At 45.1% G+C, this 23,258-nt stretch overlaps 1 protein-coding gene and 1 pseudogene across 2 annotated transcripts in view; both read right to left on the minus strand.

Moving 5' to 3' along the window:
* The window catches only part of LOC126482332 (uncharacterized), a 652,552-nt gene that overhangs the window by 575,710 nt on the left and 53,584 nt on the right, over positions 1–23,258 (minus strand). The gene's annotated exons all lie outside the window — the stretch shown is intronic.
* Positions 9,098–9,215, minus strand: LOC126482989 (5S ribosomal RNA; annotated as a pseudogene).

Consider the following 23,258-nt stretch of genomic DNA (forward strand, 5'->3'; position numbering starts at 1 on the left):
ACTTTCCTACAAGCTGAGTCAGTCCTTCCGGCAATCATTTCTTTTTCGATTTCTTCACTTTTTCATGCAGCTATTTCGTCTTAGCTTCCCTGCACTTCCTTTTTTTTTCATTCCTCAGTTACTTGTATTTCTGTTTGCTGAGCCGGCCGTTGTTGCCCAGCGGTTCTGGGCGCTTCAGTCCGGAACCGCGCGACCACTACGGTCGCAGGTTCGAATCCTACCTGGGCGTGGATGTGTGTGATGTCCTTAGGTTAGATAGGTTTAAGTAGTTCTAAGTTCTAGGGGACTTACGACCTCAGATATTAAGTCCATTAGTGTTCAGAGCCATTTTTTGTACTCCTGAATTTCCCTGAACATTTGTGTGCTTCCTTCTTTAATGGATCAACTGAAGTATTTCTTCTGTTGCCTATGGTTTCTTCGCAGTTACCTTTTTCGTACCTGTGTTTTTCTTTCCAACTTCTGTGATTGTCCTTTTGAGATATGTCCATTCCTCTTCAACAAAGCAAAGACGGAAGTAATAAAAACGTCAGTCTAAAACAAAATGAAACAGTTCTATCTAGGAGGCAAGGTTATGCAATACGGCGGAACAAAGGAACATATGAGAAGTAGAATAGAACAGACGAAGAAAGCTTTATTCAAAAACAAATGTCGACTGATATCAGAATGTTTTTGTCATTCCCATGAGTCTGAAGACTTGATTTACGCACCTCTCCACAGCAATCTTTCCTATGCAAGGGCCGGCTTTTGTGGCCGAGCGGTTCTAGGCGCTTCAGTCCGGAACCGCGCTGCTGCTACAGCCTCAGGTTCGAATCCTGCCTCGGGCATGGATGTGTGTGATGTCCTTAGGTTAGTTAGGTTTAAGTAGGTCTAGGTCTAGGGGACTGATGACCTCAGATGTTAAGTCCCATAGCGCTCAGAGCCATTTGAACCATTTGATCCTGTGTAAGACCCTTCATCTCCTTTGCAACGTATGTGTTTTCGAACCTGTTTGCTGCTATCAAGTCTTCATTTCCCTCTACAATTTTTTACCCACACACTTCTTCCTTAACGAAATAAACTGTTCCTTGACCCCCAGTTGTGTCCCATTAACTGATCCCTTCTTTCAGTTGTGCCATAAATTCTTTAAGTATTCGATCTACCCAGCGAATCTTCAGCATTCTTCTGTGGAACCACACTTCGAAAGTTTCAGTTCTCTTCTTGTCTGTACTGTTTATCGTCCATATACGGAATTGAGAAACTAGTTCCAGAGAGTATGAACTTTAAGACTGGCAACCCAACTTACGTCACCTATCCTGCGTGTAGATAATGTAAGTTGGGTTGCGTATCTTAAGGTTCACGAAATTGTTTCTGGGCCGGATTTATTTTACAGTTTCGCAATGTCTGTATTTTTCAGTGTCTGTATAGTACCATGCAGACACTGCAAACTATCTAGGGCTGTTTGAAATAGAAGAAATGTACTCGCAATTTGCGAATACGATAAGACATCACCTGTACAATTTACACTGGGCAACAAAATTACAGGATCACTTTTCTATGCCCCGCGATTGTCTCCTTTTGCGACGCATAAGTTTAAAATTTGTCTTCATCTTTAATGACACGAAAGCGTGGCGTCCGGCGACGCCACCCTTTGGTTCGGCGACGTTTCAAACAACAAAGTGTGGACACATGCGAAAAAAAGACCACAACTTAGAGTTTATGTGAGAAGTAAGATGGGCCAGTGATGATGGGTACCAAATTTCAACACAGTTCTGCCCAAAGCCACCGTGGACGTGTAGCGCGATGAGATGGTCTTACCCACATTTAAATCCGTCTTTTGACGTCTCTGCAATGGAGGTTAGAGCCGTGACAGCCAGCACTGAAATCGCGGGTTCTCTATGGGTGGCCGAAGAAACCAATTCAGACAGGGCAATGCCCAGAATTTACACGGAAAGGCTGCAGCTGGTGGCATTAAGGGCGTCAATCAAACGACATATTCCCTTTGGGCGTTGATTCCCACACATTTCGCGGTCGAAAACGACAATCCGCTACGCGATGAGCAACAGAAAGATGTTCTTGACAACCTTTGACACAGCTGACACCCTCGGACATTTCAACCCTTCTCTAAGTACACTCTAGGGCTACATCCACATTGAACGTGAAGCGTTGAAAAAAGTATAAGTGTCCTTTGATACTTCGGATCATCTTCAAATTCCGTCGAATTGTTTTGAAACGGTCCCTAATGATTACAACCTGTGCGTGGGAGCAAAAGTTGCGGTCTCGCTGCACTCCAGAGAGGTGCGATCACGTTCAATCGTGATGCAGTCCTATATGGTCTTAGAGACGGGTTGAAACGTCCAAGACTGTCAGCAGTATCAAAGGTTGTCAAGTACATCTTCCTGTTAATTAACGCAGTGTGAACTGTCGTTTTCGACCTAGAAATGTGTCGGAACCTACGCCCCAAGGTAAGGGATGGTTTGAGTGACACTATTTATGATACCCCCTGAGGCCTTTTCTTGTCGCTTCCGAGCGTCGGTCTGTTTGAAATGTTTTTCTCGGTCACCCATAAGAAAGCCGCGTACTTTCAACGCTGAATGTCGCAGTTCTGACTTCCATCGCAGAGACGCCAAAAGAATGCCACACTGGTATTCAACACTACTGCGGTGAAATTTGGTGTCAGTGTGACATCACTAACGCACCCTCCATCTCACATCAACTTCTGAGCTGTGGCCTTTTCTTTATGCATGTGTCCACAACTTGCTGTTTTTAGCGTCGCGGAGCCGAGAGTGACGTCGTGACAAAAAATGAAAACACCTATAGCCGCGCTTATGATTTTATTTTATTTTATTTTGTCGCTACCAGTTTCAAGGCTTCATTGCGTCATTTTCAGGCTGTTTTGATGCGATACGGGGTGATATGATCCCCATGCATAATCCATCACTTGCCAGCATTACTGAATACGCAGGTAATGTGTCAGCACTCCAACCATCAACAAAATGGTTGACAAATGGCGACAAAATAAAATAAAATCATAAGGACGGCTGTAGGCGTTTTTATTTTTTGTCACGATAGTAAACGGCCGTCGTCCCAGAGACCTCCTGCTAAAAGGATGGACACACAAAAGAGAGTGACGTCGGAGGGCACCAAGTTTTTGCCCATTACATAGGAAGCCACGTTTCAGGCTTGAGCGTCGCGACGTGAGGCAATTAGTGGGTTTCGAAAAAGTGACTCTTTAACTCTGTTGCACAGTGTATTGGTGACACATGAAAATTTCTGCCGCCCCGGGACTCGAACCTGGATTTCCCGCTTAACGTGAGCGCTCGCCTTAACGACTTCGGCTATCCGCTCACGCCTCCAGGACCAATCCAAACCTCCATAATTTCTGTGATTCCCGCACCGGGAGAGAATTTACTAGCGTTGCTGCAGCCCGTCTAGGCACGTAATACAGTTTTTCAGTGTGTGTATTTTACAGTGTCTGCATAGTACCGCGTAATGTCCTTCAGACATATGCGTGTCTGCAGGGGACGTATTAGCAATTTGCCTGTGGATTTTGCAGAAGCCGTCGGAAAGATTCGTGGCCCGTCGCTAAAATCCTCTTGTATGTTTCCAGCTAATAAACGCTAAGACAAGAGGACTACGCACCATAAAGGAATTATCCTAACGGGACGGAAATCGGTTGTTATGATTTGTATGTACAGGCAAACAAATGATCACCATTTCAGAAAAAAATTGATGACTTATTCAAGAGAAAGAGCTTTACAAATTGAACAAGTCAATAATGCAGTGGGCCACCTCTTGCCTTCATGCAAGTAATTATTAGGCTTGGCATTGCTTGATACAGGTTTTAAATGTCCTCTTGAGGGATGTCATGCCAAATTCTGTCTAACTGGCGCGTTACATCGTCAAAATGCCAAGATGGTCGGAGGGGCCTGCCCATAATGCTCCAAACCTTCTAGATGGGGAGAGATTCGCCGACCTTACAGGACAAGGTAGGGTTTGACAAGCACGAAGACAAGCTGTAAAAAATCTTGCCGTATGCGGCCGGGAATTATCTTGCTGAGAGGTAAGCCTGTCATAACTTGTCCATGAAGGGCAACAAAATGGGGCCTAGAATATCGCCGACGCACCGGATGACGACCAAAGGAGTACAGGTATAAAATGATATGGCACTCCAAAACATCAGTTATTCCTAGTTGTCGGGCCGTATGGCGGACAAACGTCGGGTTGGTATCCACCTGTGTCCGAAGCGTCTTCAGACACGTCTTCGGCCTGGAATCTCGTTGAATGAAGTAGAATTGTCTCCAGTGTTGAGTCCCGCTTCGAATTTAGCCTCGATGAGCAGCGATGACATGTCTGGAGACGCCCCAGATGGCGGTGGGATACCAACCTGACTTTCGCCAGCCATGTGTCCCGACAACCAGGAATTATGGTCATTTCATAGCAGAATCTCTTTGGTTATAATCGGCAGCGTCCTTACAGCACAATGGTAGCCGACGATATTCTACGCCCTTCATGGCAAGTCATCCTGGGCTTACATTTCAGCAAAATAATGCCTTCCCACACACGGCAAGAGTTTCTACTGTTTGTCTTCCTGCTTGCCAAAAACCATCTTGGCCAGTAAGGTCACCGCATCTCTCCCCAACTGAGAACGTTTGGAGCATTATAGGCAGGAATATCCAACGAGCTCGGGATTTTGAGATTAGATTAGATTAATTATTCATTCCATAGACCCACAAAAGATGGGACCCTCCTGGATGTGGAACATGTCAGATAAACACATTACAAAAATGTAATTAGAAAAACCTGAGTTTCATTAATTTTAATGATCCTCAGTCAATAAACAGTAAAACTATGTGCATGAATCAAAATTAAACTTCTAATATATACAGGTTTAATACTTACATCTGGTTTCATTAAAGCCATCATTCACACAGTAGCTAGTTACTTGGCTATTACAACAAAGTATTGTCAAAATTTAAAGTAAATTATTCATTTCAGTGATCCTCAGTTGGGAAAAGTCAAATTATTTACAAGATTTAAAATTAAACTTCCACTATTTACAAACTAAAATCCATCATTCACACAGTAAGTAGTTACTTGGCTGTTACAACCAAGTATTGTCAAAAATTAAAGTACACTACTGGTCATTAAAATTCCTACACCACGAAGATGACGTGCTACAGAAGCGAAATTTAACCGGCAGGAAGAAGATGCTGTGATATGCAAATGATTAGCTTTCCAGAGCATTCAGAGCATACACAAACAGTAGTTGACCGGCGTTGCCTGGTGAAACGTTGCTGTGTGCCTCGTGTAAGGAGGACAAATGCTTACCATCATGTTTCCGACTTTGATAAATGTCGGATTATAGCATATCGAGATTGCGGTTTATCGCATCGCGACATTGCTGCTCGCGTTGGTCGAGATCCAATGACTGCTAGCAGAATATGGAATCGGTGGGTTCAGGAGGGTAATACGGAACGCCGTGCTGGATCCCAACGGCATCGTATCTCTAGCAGTCGAGATGACAGGCACCTTATCCGCATGGCTGTAACGGATCGTGCAGCCACGTCTCGATCCCAGAGTTAACAGATCGGGACGTTTGCAAGACAACAACCATCTGCACGAACAGTTTGACGACGTTTGCAGCAGCATGGACTATCAGCTCGGAGACCATGGTTGCGATTACTCTTGACGCTGCATCACAGACAGGAGCGCCTGTGAAGGTGTACTCCACGACGAACCTGGGTGCACGAATGGCAAAACGTCATGTTTCGGATGAATGCAGGTTCTGTTTACAGCATCATGATGGTCGCATCCGTGTTTGGCGACATAGCGGTGAATGCACATTGGAAGCGTGTATTCGTCATCGCCATACTGGCGTATCAGCCGGCGCGATGGTATGGGGTGCCATTGGTTACACGTCTCGGTCACCTCTTCTTCACATTGACGGTGTTTTGAACAGTGGACGTTACATTTCATATGTGTTACGACCCGTGGCTCTACCCTTCATTCGATGCCTGCGAAACCCTACATTTCAGGAGGATAATGCACGACCGCATGTTGCAGGTCCTGTACAGGCCTTTCTGGATACATAAAACGTTCGACTACAGCCCTGGCCAGCACATTCTCCAGATCTCCCACCAACTGAAAACGTCTGGTCAATGGTGGCCGAGCTACTGGCTCGTAACAATACACCAGTCACTACTCTTGATGAACTGTGGTATCGTGTTGAAGCTGCGTGGGCAGCTGTACCTGTACACGCCATCCAAGCTCTGTTTGACTCAATGCTCATGCGTATAAGACCTTATTACGGCCAGAGGTGGTTGTTCTGGGTACTGATTTCTCAGGATCTATGCACCCAAATTTCGTGAAAATGTAGTCACATGTCAGCTCTAGTATAATATATTTGTCCAACGAACACCCGTTTATCATCTGCATTTCTTCTTGGTGTAGCAATTTTAATGGCCAGTAGTGTATACCAAATTTTCATTAAAATGGTCTACTGCACTTGTTGAGAAATGGGATGGAATAGAAGGAATTGGCCACCAAAAATTCTTTTAAATTATGTTTAAATTGTGCCTTTTCTGAAACTAGACTCTTAATGGTTGTTGGTAACTTATTGAAAATATGCGTTGCTGAATACAGGACTCCTTTCTGGGCAAGAGTAAGTGATTTTAAATCTTTATGTATATTGTTCTTATTCCTAGTATTGATACTGTGTACTAAGCAGTTAGTTGGAAAAAGAGAGGTATTATTTACAACAAACTTCATTCAGGATAAATATACTGAGAATCTGTGGTTAGTATGTCCAATTCTTTGAATAGGTTTCGACATGATTTGGATTTACACTACACATTACTCTTTATTATACGCTTCTGTACCCTAAAAAATTTTTCTCAGTTTGTGGAGTTACCCCAAAATATACCATATGACATAATGGAATGGAAATAAGCAAAATATGCCAGTCTTTTTATATTTTTATCTCCTATGTCTGACCTGATGCCCCAGTTGGACAGAATTTGGCACGTTATCGCTCAGGAGGACGTCCAACAACTTTATAAATCAGTGGCAAGCCGAATAACTGCTTGAATAAGGACCAGAAGTAGACAATCGCGTTTTTGATTTGCTCAAATTTGTGAAGCTCTTTCTCTTGAATAAATCATCCACATTTCCTGAAGCTGTAACAGTTTGTCTGCACATGTACGTCATGTCCGATTTCTGTCCCACTCGGGTAATTCCTTCGTGGTGCGTCGTTTCTCTACATTAAAGTGTAATAGAACTTTTCATGACGCTCAGAATGTGTGTGGGGCTGCACATCTCTAGTCCTGCAGGTAGTAGGGACCAGATCGACAGGGAACCCGAGGTTTTCTCCGGCAAGACAGCTCTCGGTGCACAGCCTCCAGTTCTTAAGCCCGTCTCACACGGAGCAAGGTTCGACGCAAGTTGGCGAGATGGCGTGCATGCCTGCCGGCTTGCAGGGAAGGAGCCGGCTATCTTCCATGCCGAAGCTCTCCCATGGTGCAAGATCGGCAGCTAGTTGTGTTGTGATCGGCTGCATGTTGTATCGAACGAAGATGGCTGCTTCAGGTACAGATGTTCAGAGCAAACTGGCGTTATTAGCTGTTTTGGTGCTAAACGATGCAGGATGCATGCTAATGAGAGAAGAAGAAAGAAAGAATGGACGAAAAACTGTATTAAGAGGAGAAACGCTGGAAAAAGGAGTGCTCTCCATGCTTCATAAAGAGTTGAGGTTAATTCACATAACACCTACTTTTGTTTGAAAAGTATCACCAATTCATTACTGTTTGATTTTATAAATATACCAATAATGACTGTTATATACGACTTTATTTTATAGGATAGAAGATCGTACATCCTTTGCAAATTTCATACGAATGGATGTATTAGTATTTGCAACTCTTTCGAGTGTCTCTGCACGCAAGTGTTTATTATAATAGTTTGCGCTTTTCACGACGTACAGACACTGTTCTTCCCTATAAGTACATATCAGTGTTTCAATCGCTTCCTTGGACCACTGTGGTGCCATTATTTAATAATTATAAGAACTTCCTACCGCACCTCAAAACAGCAGAAAATCAACTATCAACAAAGGCTTCCCGCCCAAGCTTTCCGCGTCTGACGTCACAAACGAAACGCCTCATGGTTGGCCAACGTAGGTTGCACGCAGGGAACCTTGCAAGAAAAATAGCACTGGACCTATCCTGGAAATCTTACAAGGTTCCCAGCAAGGTAGCCCGCTACCAGACGACGGAGCCCGCAAGGTAGCCGCCGCGCGAGCCAGCAAGGAAACTTACAGCGAATCTTGCTCCGTGTGAGACGGGCTTTAGCGACGCCCGAGCCTCTTCCGTGTTCCTCCCTGCGGGGCCGCTGGCCTCTGCCGGCGTCCCGCAGACCCGCAGTGAGCGTGCGAGCCGGCCTCGTGCCGCGCTGTTCGCATCCTGTGTCCATTGTGTACGCGGCAATCTGGTGGGCGCGCTTTTGGACGATGGAATCGCCGCTGCGGCCGCTTTTGTCGCAGTAAACGTCCTTGTCGTGGGAAAAAACGCCGCTGCCGCCCTGCCCTGGCCACGGCTCCCTCTACGCGTGCTTCCAGTCTTCCACCCACGACCTATGGACTGCTGGCAGTTACGCATTTCGTGACTACTGCAGTGCAAACGCCACATTTTTCATCAGTTCAATAGTTCTTTTCTGATATCTCCCGCAGCTGACACAGTATCAAAATAACATCGTTGAGTGATCGGTAGTGCTTCTTTGCACAATACATATCAGATTTATTGGAACCATTTCCATATGCATCAAGTCGTGACGTAGAGAAACTTGACATACTGAACATCTGAAATGAAAAATGACTTACATCATGTACTTACGAAAACAACTCACAACATCAAAAAATAATTAAAGCACTCCGTCTTCAGGCTACAAGTGGCCCATCAGGACCGTCCGACCGCCGTGTCATCCTCACTGAGGATGTGGATAGAGGGGCGTGTGGTCAGCACACCGCACTCCCGGTCGTTATGATGGTTTTATTTGACCGGAGCCGCTACTATTCGGTCGAGTAGCTCCTCAGTTGGCATCACGAGGCTGAGTGCACTCCGAAAAATAGCAACAGCGCATGGCGGCCCGGAGGGTCACCCATCCAAGTGCCGGCCAAGCCCGACAGCGCTTAACTTCGGTGATTTGACGGGAACCGATGTATCCACTGCGGTAAGGCTGTTGCCAAAAAATAATTAGAGTAGCTATATTTCTTCAGTACATTTGTCAAGGTAACATATGCAAGTGATTAACATTGCAAGATCAAGGGTTAATGTAACCGCCAGATTAGCCATTTTTCAAATGGTACATTAATAGGGGATGTAGCTGCCAGAATGTTGAATGCAAGCATGTAAAAGTGCATGCATTTTGTTGCACAGGTACTGGACGTCAGTTTGTGGGATGGAGTTCCATGCCTGTTGCACTTGGTCGGTCAGTACAGGGACGGTGAATGCTGTTTGTGGATGACACTGGAGTCATTGTCCGACATTATCCCACATGTGCTCACTTGAAACAGGTATGGTGACCGAGCAGGCCAAGGATAGACATGGACAGTCTGTAGAGCATGTTGGGTTACGACAGCGGTATGTGAACGAGCGTTATCCTGTTCGAAAATACCCGCCGGAACGCTACTCATAAATGGCAGCACCACAGGTCGAATCACCAGGCTAATGTACAAATTTACAGTGAGGCTGTGTGGGATAACTACGAGAGGGCTTCTGCTGTCATATAAAATTGCACCCCGCACCATGTCACCAAGTGCAGGTCCAGTGTGTCTACGCCGCGCGACCGCTACTGTCGCAGGTTCGAATCCTGCCTCGGGCATGGATGTGTGTGATGTCCTTAGGTTAGTTAGGTATAAATAGTTCTAAGTTCTAGGGGACTGATGATCTCCGATGTTAAGTCCCATAGTGCTCAAAGCCATTTGAACCAGTGTGTCTAGCACGCAGGTAGTTTGGTTGCAGGCCCTTAACTAGCCTCGTTCTAATCAACGCACGGCCATCATTGGTACCGATGCAGAACCTGCTTTCATCAGAAGACAGAACAGACATCCACTCTGCCCTCCAAAGAGCTCTCGCTTGATACCACTGAAGTAACAAATGGCGGTAGTGGAATGCAAGCTACAGAGCATCTGGCTCGGAGCTGTCCGAAGTAACCGATTGGTAACAGTTTGTTGAGTCACTGTGATGCCAACTGCTGCACAAATTGCTGCTGCAGACGTAATACGATGCGCCAGAAATATACATCGAACACAATGGTCTTCCTTCTCAGTAATGCCACGTGGCCGTCCGGAGCCCGGTCTTCTTGCGAGCGTGCGTTCTCGTGACCACTGCTGCCAGTAACCACGCACCACGTACAGTGGCAGTTTTCCTGCCAAGTCTTTTTGGAGTATCGCTGAAGGAACATCCATCTTCACGTGACCCTATTACATGACCTAGGTAAGACGCAGTGTGGTGTTGGTAACGAAGTCTTTGTCGCCCTGAAGGCGTTCTTGACTAACGTCAGCTCTCCACGACCAATCTCAAAGTTAACTAACACTCACGACCGTTACAGTGTGTATTTGAAGCAAACCTAATATGCATCCTCATAGTGGTTCAAATGGCTCTGAGCACTATGGGACTCAACATCTATGGTCATCAGTCCCCTAGAACTTAGAACAACTTAAACCTAACTAACCTAAGGACATCACACACACCCATGCCCGAGGCAGGACTCAAACCTGCGACCGTAGCAGTCCCGCGGTTCCGGACTGCAGCGCCAGAACCGCTAGACCCATCCTCATAGTGGCGCTATTAGCGCCACTCTTAGGCGAATAACGCGATATCTTAATAGACATCATCCTTCCAGATGTAGAAACAGGCCCACGACCTTTTGTTTATGTCGCACAGCTCCTTCATGATGTTGTGATGTTCTTCCCCGTCAGCGTATTTTGAGCGGAGTGTGGACGTTTTTGTAACTTTCGGTGCCAGATCCGGAACTTGCTTTTTTTAAAAGACATGGTCACCCATCACAGGATGGAAACCTATTTACACATAGAATTCACTACTGCAATTTCGGCCGTGTAGAAATTAACGAATGGTTTAATATTACTTACGTAAAAGACGACAACTATGTTAATCATTCAGCCTATGGATTGCCTGACAAGATGTCAGTGTCAATAATACACAGCATCGGAGGGTATGTAAATGATCTGAGTTGCAGTTGTCTGTGAGAAGCGGACGACCACCAGAGTGCATTATTGTTGTCCATGTTTAGTGTTGTTACCAGGCCTGGTAGGGTATATAAGAGGCGTGAATAGCGTCAGATGAGTGAGACCGTTATCAGCGCTTGACAGAGTTTGAAAGGGACCCCATCGCAGATATACATTTGGCCGGTGATCGAATCACGCAGAATTCGGACTTGTGTGGCATTCACTTATTTTAGACTATATGGGAACATGAGGACAGGCATACTCATAGTCAAGGTTGCGGTCATCGACGGCTGACCACTACAAGGGAGAATCGCCGTATCGTGCGCCAGGCACATCGTAACCCCTTCTCATTTGTGTTCCATCCGAGACCAAGTAATGGACTCCTTACAATATTCTGTGTCATCTCACACCACTGGTCGGAGCCTAGCAGCAGCTGGATTAGGATATTAACACCCCATGCGTAGGCTGCCGCCTAACACCACAACACAAACGGCTGCCTTTCGACCGGTGCCGCGGCCGGGGAGTGTGGGCTGCTGACGAAGAGCGTCGCATTGTATTCAGAGGTGAATCGCGGTTCTGCACTACATTAGATGACCATCATCGGTGAGTATGGCGGTGATATGGTTAGAGGCCCCATTCTTCCAGGGGTTTGGAGAGGCGCAGCGGTTGTTCTTCTGGCGCCACAGTGTTGGGAGCGGCTTCAGGTCACGGCTGGTTGTGGTTGAGGGGAGTCTGATGGCACAACGGTACGACACAGACATCGTGCGTCCACATGAGCTACCACTCAAGCGACAGTATCGCGCAGCCGTTTTCCAATGGAACAATCTTTTTCCACACATGGTACGATTCCCCATGAAGTATCTCTGCAACTTTGAAGTTCTTCCGTGGCCTGCAAGATCCCGGATCTTTCCCCATAGGACATGTGTGGAACCGGTTCAGACGTCAACTCAGTCCCATTATCTAGGATGCGCAGCACAGTAACAACAGTTTACGTCAGGAGAGGACAGAATGGCTTTATGACACCATTCCCAACCGAATCACTGCATGGTTCTAGTGCAGAGGAATTGCAACATCGTACTGCTAAGTGGCCTTCTCCGCCCGGTTGGCCGTGCGGTCTAACGCACGGCTTTCCGGGCGGGAAGGAGCGCCTGGTCCCCGGCACGAATCCGCCCGGCGGATTTGTGTCGAGGTCCGGTGAACAGGCCAGTCTGTGGATGGTTTTTAGGCGGTTTTCCATCTGCCTCGGTGAATGCGGGCTGGTTCCCTTTATTCCGCCTCAGTTACACTATGTCGACGTTTGCTGCGCAAACAAGTTCTCAAAGTACGCGCACACCACCATTACTCTACCACGCAAACATAGGGGTTACACTCGTCTGGTGTGAGACGTTCCCCGGGGGGGGGGGGGGGGGGGGGGGGGCGTCCACCGGGGGCCAAACCGCACAATAACCCTGGGTTCGGAGTGGGGCGGTGGAGGGGTGAAGTGGACTGTAGTAGTCGTCGTGGGGTTGTGGACCACTGCGGCTGCGGCGGAGACGGAGCCGGAGCCTCTCCGTCGTTTCTAGGTCCCCGGTTAACATACAATACAATACAATACAATACAATACAAGTGGCCTTCTAATACCGGGTCCTTTGTAAGTTTGACACGACTTTGTAATCACTGCAGTAACATCACCTACCTTCTCATTACTAAGGATTAATTTCGTTTCTTCTTTCCCTTCTAGGTGCACCATTTTTTTGTCGGGCAGTGTACATATATGTCAGATATTTTTAAAAGTTTTGTGCTGAAGCACAAGTTTCAAATGGTTCATATGTCTCTGAGCACTATGGGACTTAACAAAAATGGTTCAAATGGCGCTGAGCACAATGCGACTTAACTTCTCAGATCATCAGTCGCCTAGAACTTTAAACTAATTAAACCTAATTAACCTAAGGACATCACACACATCCATGCCCGAGGCAGGATTCGAACCTGCGACCGTAGCGGTCGCGCGGTTCCAGACTGAAGCGCTTAGAACCGCCCAGCCCCTCCGGCCGGCGCACAAGTTCCGTAACACTTCAAAATGACTACGCGGCTGAAAGCGAAATTGTGGGTTTTATTAGTAAATCATTGTGGAAGTCAAATTCGACCATAACGTCTTACACTGATACGATTGGTGTAACGTAGCTACAACAAATAAAGTCTGTTTTTGTCTGTGGAACTGGACTCGATAAGCAATCTCAGCTATCAATAATCGGAATCTAACCTGAATGAAACTGCGTGCTATTTGTACGAGTGCTAGTTTCATTGCCATTTAAGTCCTCAACAGATGGTTAAATAAAAAGAACTTAAAACTAACATTTGGATAAGCAATCTGACTGCGTATTTGAATAAGAATTTACAAGTGATACAGAATCTTGCTTCTGCAACGGAATTTACTGGATTAGAGTACATGACGTGTTGTGGTGAGTCAGTGTCTCTGTTCTGGCCCAAGTTTTGCACTCTCCTCTTTATATGACTGCCTTTTTCCAAGTGGTTTACAGAAATTCGCAGCAGCATGCAGCAACAGCGGCTAAAGCTTATTGTTACTAAGAATGAATTTAATAAAAAGGAGTTTGCTTGGGTCCTACTAAATAACTTGTAAGAAGGGACTTCACAAATTAAGTCTATTTAAAAATTTCAGAAATCATCATGACCAATAATAGTTTGACAAGTATTAATAATGGCGAAATGCCTGACAATGACCTTATAAGAATCAATAATGGCTGAGTGCCAGATTAAAATATTATTTCAATTTCAATAACCACAGCATATTTATGAATCAATGTGGCGAATAGTTTTTTTTATTTGGACGATAAGGAGACTTCATTAATTGACAAGCACAACATGGGAATATTGCAAACTCGAACTAACAATCACGAGCCTAACCCTGCAATTGCCCTTTACGTTATGCTTGCGAATTTTACCTTGAAATTCATCTTCAAGCATAGTTAAGCCATCTAAATCTCTCCTGGTCTTATAAATGAAATCAGGCCTTGAGTCTGATAACATCTACCATCAACGACGTGAGGGTTGTGTGACACGTCTTCTGCCTACGAGCTCTCGACCAACTCCACTAAAATTTTTCTCTCGCAGACAGACCTCGTCTCACAACAATGCTCAGAATCGCGCTCCCATGTTTCATCCTCAGATTGTTACTATCGATATCTGAGTGCTTATTTATTTACACAGAGAATCGCACAATGCAAAGAATAACCCTAAGTTGGCTATATTATTTTCGATACTCAATGTAATATTTAATCAAAGTAGTGGACAGTTTTGACACACTCCTTACACTGGCATACATTCCTCGACGCACCTTGCCTACAAATTATACCTCAAAACACGCGTTTTTGAAAGTACAATCAATTTATGTCCACTCCATCTTCAAATGTTTACTTTTTTTACGAGTCGTGAACATTGTTTGTATATCCATGACGTTTTACAGTAGCTGTCTAAAAAACTTCCGCTGCAAAATTTTGCGGCGCCTGGCTCTCTGCACTAGGAATGTCTTTCGCGGGTCGGGTTGAAACCAGTCACGGACCGCCGGTTGCCCAACCGAGGATAGCTTCCGGAATCAGTCTGTCATTCTGCAGCGAAGTGAGCATAGTTTTGGAGCTTCCTGGCTAATTAAATCCGTGCGCCGGACAGGGATTCGAAACCAGTAACAGCCCACATCCTGTTGCAGAGTGAAGATTCGTTCTATAAAAGAAACCTTAAGCTGTGGCTGAGCCAATTCCCCACAATATTCTTTCTTGCAGACGTGCTGATTGAGCAGAGTGGTGAGATGTGCCTATCTGGCTTAGTCGTCTCATTCTGTTATAAACGGCCCCCAGCGGAAATTGCTATCGAATGAAATGAAATGAAATGAAGGGGACTCAGTTTTCTGTCTGACCATCCTGATTTAGGTTTCCAATGTATTTGCCTAACTCGAATGAATGCTACGATGCTCCCTAAAACATACGCCATTTTGTACGGATACGTTCAACTACCGTGAGCGCAATAGTATCGTATTCGTACAGATCGGATCTGTTTTCCTGTAAGGTTATCCTTTTTCATGTTTCAAATTCAAGTGCAGCTGAAAGGGGACTGTCAAGTTTACCATGACAATTTACAGATGGTTTTGACCATAAATGTGAATGAAGTTGCGAATTTCATAATGTACTCAACCTCTTTTGTATTATGTTCTTTGCAAGAGTCCAGAGATGTTGGTCAGAGATGATACTTCATCTCGAGAGTAGTAGCAGTGTGCGTTAGTCAGTCTGGCTATGTACTTGATTTGAAAAGATAGAAGCTGGCCTGCCGTGTAGTGGAGGCAGAATTATTTAAAAAGGGGTTTTGTAATGGTATATTTTGATGAAAGACATTGATGAATTTATATTAGTGGAAGAATGATAAAACCAACTATTAAGGTAATCCAGATTTTTATATATATTTGTAACTGTGTAGTTTCTTATTGTTAGAACATTGTGTATGGTTAAAGTTTGCTCTAGAAATCTTATAATGCAACATATGGTTTTGTCTTATAGTTGAAACAAACGCCAAGGAAATTTAATTGTACACGAGAAAGTCACTATGAAATATAATGCTAACTTGTCTAGGTGTGGGAACTTTTTGAAAAAGATGTATTGTTGTCATGACTTAATGAAGCATAGTGAAATTTGGAGTCTTGTTCTCATTTATCACTCGTCAAGATTAGTTCCCTGTTTTCATTTACTTTCATGAGTGTGTTTGCTTACACGCAATGCACATTGCGAGTTGTGCACTGAGAAGCATTTTTATATAAATTGATATGATACCATCTCGCACTGCACATCGCAAGTACGACAAATGAAATTTGATTTTGGACAGTCAGATCAATAATCCTAATAGTGAAAAGTTGCAGAGCAAACAAGCGTTCCGTGCGCACAGGTATACTAACAAATTTAATTAGCGTCAAAGTTTATGTCCATCTTAAGGCACAGCTATTGTCAGAGTGTTTTTGTGAAAATATCAGTATCAGTTCTCAGGCTTAATACCAATAGAAGATTTCAATAGAGCGCTATCTTTTAAATTTTCAAGCAGTTTTATGACATAGATGCGCTGAATCTTTATATTCGTTTGCTGTGTAAATGCAGTAACTGTTCTGATACAGTGATTGTTTGCAAGGCTAAAGTTAAAGATTAGCGTTATACAAGGCGAACATTTTAATCTGAGTTATTTGTTTTGCAGTCAGGTAGCATGTGTGAATTTCATAGGAAATGGACTGCTTTTTCACAGGCGAATTACTTGTGTACCATCTAGTCTGGATTTCGCATTGTGTAGCGTGATCTCCAAATTGTTGCCGTTCAGAATTAAATTTTCACAAATTTCTGTGGCTGTGCACCGAGATTTACACATTTCGATATCAAAATAAGTTTTAGACATTTCTCAGATATCAACGTGACACTTACAAACACGACTTTAGAAATACACTCCTGGAAATTGAAATAAGAACACCGTGAATTCATTGTCCCAGGAAGGGGAAACTTTATTGACACATTCCTGGGGTCAGATACATCACATGATCACACTGACAGAACCACAGGCACATAGACACAGGCAACAGAGCATGCACAATGTCGGCACTAGTACAGTGTATATCCACCTTTCGCAGCAATGCAGGCTGCTATTCTCCCATGGAGACGATCGTAGAGATGCTGGATGTAGTCCTGTGGAACGGCTTGCCATGCCATTTCCACCTGGCGCCTCAGTTAGACCAGCGTTCGTGCTGGACGTGCAGACCGCGTGAGACGACGCTTCATCCAGTCCCAAACATGCTCAATGGGGGACAGATCCGGAGATCTTGCTGGCCAGGGTAGTTGACTTACACCTTCTAGAGCACGTTGGGTGGCACGGGATACATGCGGACGTGCATTGTCCTGTTGGAACAGCAAGTTCCCTTGCCGGTCTAGGAATGGTAGAACGATGGGTTCGATGACGGTTTGGATGTACCGTGCACTATTCAGCGTCCCCTCGACATTCACCAGTGGTGTACGGCCAGTGTAGGAGATCGCTCCCCACACCATGATGCCGGGTGTTGGCCCTGTGTGCCTCGGTCGTATGCAGTCCTGATTGTGGCGCTCACCTGCACGGCGCCAAACACGCATACGACCATCATTGGCACCAAGGCAGAAGCGACTCTCATCGCTGAAGACGACACGTCTCCATTCGTCCCTCCATTCACGCCTGTCGCGACACCACTGGAGGCGGGCTGCACGATGTTGGGGCGTGAGCGGAAGACGGCCTAACGGTGTGCGGGACCGTAGCCCAGCTTCATGGAGATGGTTGCGAATGGTCCTCGCCGATACCCCAGGAGCAACAGTGTCCCTAATTTGCTGGGAAGTGGCGGTGCGGTCCCCTACGGCACTGCGTAGGATCCTACGGTCTTGGCGTGCATCCGTGCGTCGCTGCGGTCCGGTCCCAGGTCGATGGGCACGTGCACCTTCCGCCGGCCACTGGCGACAACATCGATGTACTGTGGAGACCTCACGCCCCACGTGTTGAGCAATTCGGCGGTACGTCCACCCGGCCTCCCGCATGCCCACTATACGCCCTCGCTCAAAGTCCGTCAACTGCACATACGGCTCACGTCCACGCTGTCGCGGCATGCTACCAGTGTTAAAGACTGCGATGGAGCTCCGTATGCCACGGCAAACTGGCTGACACTGACGGCGGCGGTGCACAAATGCTGCGCAGCTAGCGCCATTCGACGGCCAACACCGCGGTTCCTGGTGTGTCCGCTGTGCCGTGCGTGTGATCATTGCTTGTACAGCCCTCTCGCAGTGTCCGGAGCAAGTATGGTGGGTCTGACACACCGGTATCAATGTGTTCTTTTTTCCATTTCCAGGAGTGTATAACAAGAAAATTTTCAGTGCCCATTGCCACATGGTATGTGACGTTGCCGGATTCACTGGTGTTTCACATCTGACTGTTCAAAGTGTCTACAGTAAGTGGTGTAGCACATGTGGTCACGAAACACGACGCCAGAGTTGTGGTCGGAAAAAGATTCTGACTGATATGGACCGGAGACGCGTTTCGTGGCTTGTGGATCAAAATCGCTTCCAAACCGACAGGAATGCTGTAGGCAATGAAAGAAGATCCATCCCCACTGTAAACGAGAGAACATTGCGACGGGAACTGCTTGCAATAAACATTTTGAGTCCGTCACCTCGCAAGAGGGTATTGCTCACACATGCACATAAAACCGACAGCATCACACTGGAAGAATATGTGACTGGTTTTCTGGACACTACTACATCTCGACTGATCTGCAAAATCTCTTACCTTGAAACCCACAGAAAATCCGTGGGGAGGAGGGGGGGGGGGATGTTGGAACTTTGGTACAGCGGACAAAACCTGACTTCAGCATCCCCGCAATTTGGGGACTTGTGCGATCAAATCATCCTGGTTTATCCTGGATGCGACGTACCTGCACAACCTTCTGGACTCACTTCCTAAACGATCCCAGACAATTAGTAAGTGCAGGGGCGGAATTACACGGTATTAAATTATGCTTGTATCGATTTCCTGGGAGTGACAAATTTTGTGTGTGGTGATCTTGTGCAGAACACCGGCAAAGAAAATTAAGAATCTCTAGCGTGACGATCGGTTCGACTTTCGGAAAGTAAAGACTCCAAAGAGGCATTTCTAACGTTGGGCTGATTTGAGAAAAATCAAGATACGTTCGTACGATTTTTCGACCTAGAAAAAGCGTTCGTAAAACTGTAAAGTGTTGAAAGATTTTCGAAATTGTCATTGAAACATTCGTAAGCTAAAGGGAAAACAGGTAATATTCAATATGCACAAGACACAAGAGGGAAAAATAAGATGTAAGAACAAGGGCAAAGTGCTCGGATTAGAAGCGATGTAACACAGGGTTGCCAGTCTTTCTCCCCTGTAGTTGAATCTGTGCAATGAACAAGTAATGACGGAAATAAATAAGTTCAAGGGTCAGATTACATTCTAGAGTGAAGGAGTATCAGTGATAAGATTCACCGATCACAGTGCTATCCTCAGTGAAACCGAGGAAGATTTACAGGACATATTGAACGGAATGTAACCTATTGAGCACAAAATATGGATTGACAGTATACCGAAAAAAGACGAAAGTATTGAGAAGTAGTGGAAATGTAATTAGTGATAATATCGAAACTTGAGACCACGAAGTAGGTAAAGTTAAGAAATTCTGCTATCTTGGAAGCAATACAATTTTAGACGGATGAAGCAAGAAAGACATGAAAAGTGACTAGCATATACAAAGAAGGCATTCCCGGCCAAAAGGGCTAGTGTCATATATATATCTTAATTTGAATAACAAATTTCTAAGTATGTAGATTTGGAGTAGAGCATTCAATAGAACTGAAACGTGGACTGTGGGAAGACCAAAAACGAAGAGGACCGAAGCGTTTGGGATGTAATGCTACATAAGGATGCTCTAGGTTAGGTAGACTGATTAGAGTGAGGAGCTTCTTCTCTGAATCGATGTGGAAAGGAATCTACGGAAAAAACTGACAATAAGAAGAGAGAATGACAGAGCACGTCTTAAAAATAAGGAAAGAGAGAGCTGTGGAGGGTAAAAGCCTGTAGAGGAAGACAGAGATTGCAATATACCCATCAAATAATTGAGGATCGAAGATGCAAGTGCCACTCTGAGATGAAGAGAGGATGTCGTGACGGGCTGCAAACAAGTCAGAAGACTGACGACAAAAAACATTTAAATGATGTGGCCTGACCTACTCTGCTTTCGTGGACTGCTTATTTCAGAAGTCTTGCCAGCAGTTTGTGGTCAAGTAGTTAGTGGTCGTTAGCAACAGCTATTTGTTCCCATTACTCATTCAATATGTGGGTCCATTTTACAATCGTCTTAAGAAGGTCGGTTCTGGTTTATGACATTCGCTGTAACTGATTCCGGAAAGGTCTAGCTACCTTGAGCTCCGAATTACGAGTGCATCATTTGTTTCAATCGTCACTAATGCTAATAATGGACTTCTCTTTATAAGCAGTGACATTGGCGATGAAAATGAAGAGCGTCGGGGTTAGACGCTTCCACGTTGAAGTTCTGGTACTGTGTAAGAGCTTTTGGCATTTATCCTTCCAGCAAACAACGATAATAAACAGAAGCAAGGATCGCAATGCTTTCGTTGACAAATCTCACTGTGGAGACGATAGTGCGACAAGTGATAGTTAGGTGAACTTACCCATCCGGAGGTGACTTGTGAGGTATAAGAGAATAGTTCCAGTTATCGTTTTAATATCCATAAATTGTATTTCTTTACCATTTACCCACTACCTTGAGCCGTTTAGTAATGAATGCATCGCATTTCGGTAAGTGTTCCTTGGGTGGCCTTCCCTAGTTGGAGCAAACCAGTAAGGTAACAGGGGCTAATACCCTTTATCATAAGATGCACACATCCCAGTCACCTTAATCCTCACTCACACTTTATTTAACCCTGTCAGTAGATGCGGGCAGCAGAAGAAGCACTAGCCTGCTTCAGCTGGAAGACTGTGGGAAGGAGACAGGGACAAAGTAAGCGCCAATTGAAATTCTTTGTGTCTTCGTTCGGAGTAATCACGTTAAAAGTCGCCAGCAAATATTACGATCATTTGAATGTTATCGGTAAATTTCAAATACTATGGTGGAGTTAGTCTCAAATGCGCTAGAAACTCACTGACTTCTTTTTCTGTTGCTGCTGTTGTCATTGTTGTTGTTGCTGCTGTGATCTGTTTGATGCAGCTTCCCAGATTAGTCTATCCTGTGCAACCGCCATCATTTCTGCATAATTCCTGGGACCTATAGTTATTTGAACCTGCACGCTATAGTCAGATGTGTACCAAGATTTACTCAATTGACGATTGTTTGATATTTTCGACGCTTTTCAGTATCACCAACTTTGAAAATCTTCTATGCTCTTCTTATCTGAAGTGTTTATTGTCCGCTTTTCACTTCCATACAAAGTTATATTCTAGATAATCGCCCACAGAAAATACTTTCTAACACTTCGGTATAAATTCGCTGTAAATAAATTTATCTTTCTCGAAAACGCTATTCTTGCTGTTAGCGGTTTGCATTTCATACAAGGGTCACTCCAAAAGAAATGCACACTATTTTTGTAAAAATACAGTTTTCATTCTGCTTATGTGAAAGTTTTACAGTGTGTAGATACATCCTTCCCGCTTGTTTTCAAACTTAGTTCAACCTGTTCCCGTGAGTGGCGCCGTCACAGCATGTCTTTAAGATGGCTGCTACACTTGACGTTCGTCAGAAGCAAAATGTTGTCATAGAATACCTGTGCTGTGAAAATCAGACAGTGGGAAACATCCAAAAGAGGTTGAAAAAGGTGTATGGAGATGCTGCTGTCGATCGCAGTACAGTTAGTCGGCAGGCAAGCAGGTTACGTGATAAAAGCGGACACGGCAATATTGAGGATTGTCCTCGGAGCAGCAGTCCTCGTACTGCACACACTCCAGGCAATGTGCAGAGTGTTAACGAATTGGTGACTGCTGACAGATGCATCACAGTGAACGAATTGTAACGCTACGTTGGGATAGGGGAAGGAAGTGTTTGCAGAATACTGAAAGTGTTGGCGTTAGAAAAGGTTTGTGCCAGGTGGGTTTCCAGGATGTTGACAGTGGCTCACAAAGAAACAAGAAAAATGGTATGCAGCGAACTTTTGGAACAGTACGAGAATGGTGGAGATGAATTTCTTGGAAGAATTGTGACAGGTGATGAAACATGGCTTCATCATTTTTCACCAGAGACGAAGAGGCAATCAATGGAGTGGCATCATACAAATTCACCCAAGAAAAAAATTCAAAACCCCACCTTCTACTGGAAAAGTTATGGCTACGGTGTTTTTCGATTCCGATGGACTCTTGCTTGTGGACATCATGCCAAGTGGAACCACCATAAATTTTGATGCATATGTGACGACACTGAAGAAACTTCAAGCTCGACTGAGTCGTGTTCGACCACATCGGCAAAAACAGCATGTTTTGCTGTTGCACGACGATGCACGGCCACATGTCAGTCAAAAAACCATGGAAGCGATCACAAAACTCGAATGGGCAACACTAAAACACCCGCCTTACAGTCATGATCTGGCTCCATGTGACTATCATCTCTTTGGGAAACTGAAAGACTCTCTTAGTGGATCAAGGTTTGAAGATGATGACTCCCTTGTTCACGCTGCCAAACAGAGGCCCCAACTGGTTGGTCCAGAATTTTGCCGTGCGGGTATACAGGCGCTGGTTCCAAGATGGCGTAAGGCAGTTGAGAGGGATGGAAATTTTGTGGAGAAATGAAAATATTGTTCCTAAAGGATGTATCTACACACTGTAAAACTTTCAAACATGTAGAATAAAAGATGAATTAAAAAAAAAATAGTGTGCATTTCTTTTGGAGTGACCCTCGTATACTCTCCATTTCGGCCATGGCCAGCAAACTTATAGTGTCATTTCCTAATCGAACTCCCTCGGCATTGCCTAATAATAATAAACAGTCCCGTGTTCACGGAAATCGCCTTGCGGGAGCAGATACAGCAGTCCTGCACCGCCACTCATGACAAAGTCCTAGTGGAGATGCTTTGCCGTTGCGTTCCTGTGATCGGTTATGAAGTTTCAAGTGTTTATTTGTGTCGTGTGGGTGATTGTGACGATTGCTTGTACAGTGTAGTGTTGGATTTGTGTTGTTGTGGATGAAGGGAAGGGAGAGGGTCAAACACAGTGCCCGCACATAGCCTACTCCTGTCCAGTAGCACAAATGGAGTCGCCGAGCTTAACGTCCCTAACCCGCGGACGGATTGCCATCAACAGTTTCGTATGCCCTCGCTTAATGAGACACTGCGAAGAGGTCTGGAATTTACTCCAGGACACTGGCGCTAAGACTGGTGATCAGAAACTTTACGCTACTAACTCTCTTTCCCTTCCCGGCCCAATAAGAGCAGTGAAAATTTCATCCACCAACAGAATTCGAACCAGCTTACCTTCGAGTCAAGCACCAACGTA

The sequence above is a fragment of the Schistocerca serialis genome, chromosome 5 (assembly GCF_023864345.2).
Source record: "Schistocerca serialis cubense isolate TAMUIC-IGC-003099 chromosome 5, iqSchSeri2.2, whole genome shotgun sequence".
Taxonomy (NCBI): domain Eukaryota; kingdom Metazoa; phylum Arthropoda; class Insecta; order Orthoptera; family Acrididae; genus Schistocerca; species Schistocerca serialis.